This window comes from Arachis stenosperma, chromosome 9 (assembly GCF_014773155.1).
Source record: "Arachis stenosperma cultivar V10309 chromosome 9, arast.V10309.gnm1.PFL2, whole genome shotgun sequence".
Lineage (NCBI taxonomy): Eukaryota > Viridiplantae > Streptophyta > Magnoliopsida > Fabales > Fabaceae > Arachis > Arachis stenosperma.
Genome location: NC_080385.1, coordinates 19420653 through 19427919, shown reverse-complemented (window position 1 = coordinate 19427919; position 7267 = coordinate 19420653).

Sequence of the window (7267 nt, the reverse complement as noted above, 5' to 3'; positions counted from 1 at the left end):
TGTTTGTTGATGGCCTGGAGTTTTGAGCTGTTTGTTAGATGAGTTTAGTTGTGATAAATTTTGATAATTGTTATGTTTTGAGAAGGTTTGGTTCAGTAATTAGGTTGAACTTGAGTTAAGATTGTGATAAATTTTGATAATTGTGATGTTTTGAGAAGGTTTGGTTCGGTGATTAGGTTGAGCTTAATTGTAGAAGAGGTCTTGCTACTCAGTTGTAAGATTGTACAGTACTAACCTATTAAATGATTAGAATTGTATTTTGTTTGAACAGTATTGACCTATTGAATAGTATTCAGTGATTGGAATTGTATTTTGTTATCGATGGTGATGATTTTCTTATGGAATGACTAAGTTTGTATTAGACTACAAGTATGTGTTAAGCATTTATTTATAATTTATTTATTATTTTATTAAACGATTTTTCCGATTAGACTACGGTTGAACCGGTTAAACCAATAAATCAGTGAACGCAGTGACTAAAACGGTTCGATAACTGGTTCGGTTTTCAGAACTTTGATTTTAATATCATTAGAAGCTAAATTTAATAGTTCAAATAAGTACCATTAATTATATTAAAAAAGTAATTTTGTAATAATAATATGATTTACATATTAATTTTTTCGAATAAATTCATTTCAAAATGTAGAAATTAGACTCAATTACGCTAAAATTTTAAAGGTAATATAGAATTTGACAGAAAAATTAACATTTATTAAGGAAATAAATTTATTTATGGTTATTTTCTAATTATAAATAATAACAAGACTTATAAAAAAATATTAATGTCATCATTCTTATTAATTAAATCATAATATTAGGTAGTTGGTAGTTTTATAGGTGAAAGTTATTAAATAATTACGTAAAAATTGGCAACGAACAAGCAATAAAGATTTAGAAAAATACCAATTTCATAATTAAAATATGTCATATATCATATTCTCATATATTGTATTTATTATCTATTCTATTACATAAAAATCGGATTTTTGTACTTAATGAGAGTGTTTAGTGATTTGTTTCTTTTAACTCATTAAATACAATTTATTATGATAAAGGGCTCTGCTACACATACAAGTAATTAAGGCTTACAAGCCTTACAAGTTGGCCCAGCCCAGAAATAATCCACGCGCACTCACTCCCTTAGAATGGAGCGTCAATCCCACGCGCCTCACACAACGGTTACGCTTTGCAAACCGCGCTTATTATGGCTCACTCTTCCTCTTCTCCTTCAAAGAAAACACAAACCGTCAAGTTTCGAGGAACATTCCAAACTGAAGAGACGTTCGAACTCGTCCCGAAGATTAGAAAAAACCAACAACAAAAGATAGAACTCTCCATCAACAATCTCCAGAAAAAAGGAAGAAATACTATTCAAGGTACGTTACTGTATTACTGATCTTGTATATTTTTCACATTTCTGTTTCTGATTTCGAAATCGAATAACTAGGTTTTACTGTTCTTATATGTTCTTCTAGGTTTTACTGTTCTTCTTGTTCTAAATCTCATATTACTGTTTTTACTGTTCTTCTTATTTTAGGTTTTACTATTCTTCTATGTTCTTCTAGGATTTACTGTTCTTCTAAGTGGTTATCGGTTTTACTGTTCTTCCTGTTCTAGTTCTTCTTCTAACTAATTTTTCACTATATATTGTTTAATTTGTTGGATGTATATGACGTAATTTATATGGTTGTATATGGTTGATTGTTGGGTGTATATGGCGTAATTTGTTGGTTGTATATTTCTGATCTAATTAAATACTTATGAAATCGGTTTGGGTGTATGTGCCTGATCTAAGTTTTTACTGTTCATCTTGTTCTAGATTTTACTGTTCTTCTAACTTCTTCTAGGTTTTACTGTTCTTCTAAGTTGTTCTAGCTTTTACTGTTCTTCTTGTTCTAGTTCTTCTCCTAACTGATTTTTGTGTGTATATTGGGTAATTTATTGGGTGTATATGGCGTAATGTGTTGGGTGTATATGGCGTAATTTGTTGGGTGTATATTTCTGAACTCATATAATGTAATATAATGAACTGTTGCAACTGTTCTAATATTTCTTGTCCTTGGGTGTATATTGCTTGACATTGTAATATTACTTGACCTTGTATATTTATCTATGTTTGAGTGAATTTAACATCATTTTGAACTGATCTCATTAAATACTTATGAAATCGATTTGGGTGTATGTGGATGATCTATGAGTGTATCTGACTGACATATGGGTATATTTTTTATATATTGACAGCATCTCTTTTTCATTGCAGTAAAAATGGCAAGCAAAACCCAAGCTGCAAAAAATGTAAGCACAAATATATGTCTTAGATCAAATCAATTTTTCGTAATAGAAATATATCTGACTCTAATTTTACTTTGTTTACAGCTAACCAAGGACCTGAAGTGTGCAACCCATTTGTTGAGTGAGAAATTCAGAAATATGAGCGAGGAGAAGAAAGCAATTGTAAGGGATTTGGGGTTTGGTGGCCTGATGCACATTCCTCCGCTAAGGGTTCATCACAAAATATTAAAGAAGTTGGCTAACTCCTTTAAATTAGGGAAAAACGCACTCAAAACCGGCTACGGTTCATTCAGAGTAAGACCAATCATATTAGGGGCTGCGCCTGGCCTCAACGTGTCAGGTAACTCGTTACAAATATAGGTGTATATGAGCCACATTGGGGGTGTATTTCAATTGATGTTTGGGTGTATTTCAAGTGCTTTTCATACAGTGTTGTTTTCCTTTTTGTAGGAGATCTACTTCCTCAGAAAGTCAATTATAAGGATCTTTCTGAAGACAACAAACAAATTTTTAGAAGATTTTAGGGGAAGACCCTAAAAAGTCTGACAGATGAGATGAGGACTATTGGTGTTGATAATGAACAGGATCGCCTCATGTTCAAGAGGATTTTCATCCTCTATATACAGATGGCATTCCTGTTACCAACCACAACAAACAAAATCTCTCCTGTGCACCTGGCACCAATTTTCAAGATGGACACAATAACATAGGAGAACTGGGGAGCACATGTTCTGAATTTTATCATCAAAGGAATAATAGATTATAATCTGAAAAAGAAAAAGGAAATTGACGGATGCCCGTTTGCCTTGATGATAGTTTACTTCCATCTATCAAAAAATAAAGACAAGAAGGGGGAAAAAAGACCTTCAGAACCCTAGATTACTTTGTAAGCTATATTACCGTTTATCATCAAAATTATATTAGTTAACATGTTCTTTTATGCATGTAGTGTCAGATCTGAAATTGGAATTGAAGAATTAGAAGAAATCTTAAAGGAATCTAGGAAGAAGAAAAACAATGAAAAATCTGCTGCACAGGGGTATGTCTTATTGGGGTGTATATATCCAATTTTAACATGTTTTCTTTGCTAATAATTGTTTCTGGTGTGCCAGGAAGAAGGAAGTTGACCTGCGATCGACAGAAGGTCACTATATCTCATCTGAAACGTAAGAACCTTTATCTGATAAAATCTTTTTATCCTGATTTAACAGTATGGTATTTTCACTGAATAATATCTACTCTATGTTTAGAAAATCAGAGGTAAACTTTGGAAGTGATGATCCTTTGTCTCAAGGACACACAAATCAAAGTAGTGTAAACAAACCGACGGAGAGCATGTAATTTCTCTTTCTAATACCGGTTACTTTTATCTTTTATTAACTTCTGCTTCTAATTCTGTATATATTTCTTTTAGAAAAAAAAGCCCTTTAATGTTTTATTTGAGAAAAAAAAAGGCAGGAAAAAAAACCAAAATTAGAACTATGTAAGTTCTCAAAAAACAAAGCCTGTCCTTTTTTTTTAATGCTTCGGGTGTATTTTTGACTTTCTTAGGGTGTATTTCAGGTTGAGTCTAGCTGAAGAGTCAGCCAACGAGCCAGCACATGATGGTTGTGCGGGTAGAGACACAGTCACAAACCGAAGCGCTTTCAATGTGAGTTTCCCAAGAAAATTTCAACCTTATAACCATTTTACTTTTGCGGGCTTTGTTAACCTTTTATTATTTTTTTTTTTTGTTTAGAGTTCCGATTCAAATTTGTCTACCATTGTCCCCCTGTGCCAGAAATTAATGAAGAAACTACAAAAAGGTAAGGAATAATCTTGGGGTGTATTTGTTTTTTGTTTGGGTGTATTTTCTGTTTTCATTTAGGTGTATTTTTGTATTCATTTGGGTGTATTTTCTGTATTCATTTGGGTGTATTATCTGTATTTGTTTGGGTGTATTTTCTGTATTTTATGTAATCTTTGGGTGTATTTGTTTATTGTTTAGGTGTATATTGTCCTTGTTGGGGTGTATATCCTCACAATTGTTCTGTAACACTGCAGCACTCCAGAACCGCCGGCAAAAACTGAACAAAGCATACCCACGCTTTCACCAGCTCCATCTAAAGTGTAAGTTCAGTAAAGTAAAATTTTGTTTTCAATATCATTCATCTATTCTTACTCTTATAGCATGTTATATCTCATCATGTAGTAATCCAGACCCAGAAGATGCTGCTGCACTGATGATGATGGCTCGGACAGCATCGTACATTCCTAAACAAAGTCCAATGCCATCATTCAGTCTCGGCTTGACGGATTCAAGCCAAGAAGAAGCGGCAACGCAAGAGGGTCCAGCAACGCAAGAGGGGCAGAGGGCGAAAACTCCTGACACGCCAAAACTAATAGAACAGTTAGGGGAGCTGGTGGAAAAAATTGCAGGCAGTGGGGTGAAAACAGAAGGTAAAACTCCATCTCTTCATAAGCAAAATGGTGAACAAAGTTTTGAAAAGTTTGAAACTCCTGCGAGGACAAATGAATTGAGTGCTGAAATGAAAGAGAAATGCTACATCTGGGCTACACGTGTGAAAACATACGCAGATGGAAATACTAATGAGTATAACGCCGTGTGTACACTCAATGCCCAAGATAAATACATTTTGTCAAAACTCCTCTTCGCATCTCTCCAAGATGATACACATATAAAAGCTGAGGTAATATTATAATAACATAATGATTTTATCATGAAAAATAACTGCAATATCGATTTATGTAAAATTGATTTGGGCTTTTATTTTTAGATTGTCTCTGCCATGTGCCTCATCCTTAACCAGTAAAAGATTAAAAGGTTTCAAGAAGAAGTATACTGTCTCCCCCCTGATATTGTGGTAAGTTGTACTTCAACAAATCTTAGGTGTACTTTCTGTATTCGTTTGGGTGTATTTTATGTATTCGTTTGGGTGTATTTTCTGTTTTTATTTGGGTGTATTTTCTGCATTCATTTGGGTGTATTTTCTGTATTCGTTTGTGTAAGACCCAAAACCTTTGAAAAGGGGCTATCATGAGCTAATTTCAAATTCATTATTTCTGTAGCTTTAATTTCAGAAATTATCTTATTAAAGATAATTAAAACAAGTTTTGATTTATTGAATTTGAAATAAGTTATGATTATTATCCAATTTGATAATTATTAGATTATTTTCTATATTTAAATTATAAAGTTGGAAGTTGTGAAATAATAGAGATTTCTATATGATTTGGATTAAATAATTAATATTTTAATATATTAATACTGCTGTTTTGGAAAATAGAGAAATTAATTATGTTATTTATAATTTTTTATTTTGGGCAACTTTTTAAAAATAATTTGTAAAATTGGAGAGCAAATAGTCTTTTCTATATAAATTAGTGTTGGATTTACATTTATGATAAAAATTTTGGATAATAAATTAATACTCAATAGATTATACATTAGTCCTGTCAAAAAAATAAATAGTTAATATATTAGATATTATTATTTACGTACTAATATAATATATATTATCGTTTATTAAGTTTATAATTAATTTTTAATCTAATTTTTGGTAACTAAAATTTAAATGATTGAAATTATTTGTTGAATATTTTTTCACCTAACCAATTTATTTTTGTTATTGAAATTTAAAAATAATGAGTTGTTAATCAATTATAAATTTAAATTTAAATTTTATCTCACTAACCAGAATTAATTTTAAGATGAGAAATTATTTTGTACATCATATTGTAGGATAGTGTGATCATTTGCTATTTTTTAATGGTTAATGTTGTCAAATAACATGTAAGAAATTAGAAGAAAATGTATTTATCAATTCAGAAAATACTAATTTATTTTTCAATAGAATAAATTATATATTGAATAACAACAATTGTTATTAGTTTCTCTTCACGCTAACTAATACTCAATGATGGTATTTTGGTACACCATGTTACCAAGAAATATTAATCAATTTAATAATTTTTATAACGATAAAGTCTATAAGTTTAAAAATTTGAAAATCATGTCATAAAATGTGAAGTTTTAATAAGTAACGATGTTGATCATATTGTTTTATTTGACTTCAAGAATGAATACAATACTATCAAATAAAATTATCTCAGGTAAATTTTAACAAAGACAAAATTCCATGAGTATTGCTGTTAATGAGAAATTGTTCTATTTCAAAGACAAATACAATTTTTTTTTACGAATTTTCTAACTCGGTAGGCCGAAGACTAATCCACCACGTATTGATGCTCTATTTATTAAGAGTTTGCTGTAAGATCCGAGAAATTTACTAGCCAATTTTATAATTAAAATTGAGAAAAGATTGAGTGTTTAAAAACGTATAGTCTGGGTTAAAAATTTAAATTTTATAATTTAAAAATTTAGAGAAAAAATTTGAACTCGAAAATTTATTTAGAGCGTGAAAATACAATTATTTATGAAAAAACGTGTACCGACATTATAATTAACTATACACGTTTAGGTATATTCGGTACTGTGTATGAGAGAAATAAAAATATAAAAATGACCAAAAAAATATTTAGAATACAAGTAGGAACATATATCTTTAAAATTTTGGCCCTAAATAGAGTCAATGGACGAAAAGATAAAAATACCCCTTATTTAAGGAGTCAAAAATGTGACTTCATTCCATTTTTCCCACAAGAGAGATAGAGAATTCAAGAGTGAGGAGAGGAAGAGAAGAAGGACCTTAAAATACTATTTACATTCACCTTCAAATCCACTTTTTTCACAAACTGGAGCTTTGATTGATGATCTGTTTGCGGCTACGCATTGCTCTCATTTTCCTCTATGTTTCTATACCACTTTTGCGGTGAGTAATTGTGAGAACTTCCCTCTATTTTTCTATTTCTCACTGTTTTCACGTTTTGGGGTTGTGAGGTATTGAGTTTGTGATTTTGATACTTTAAGAAAAGGTTAAGCTCATATTCTAGCAAAATTTTAACCTATGTTCAT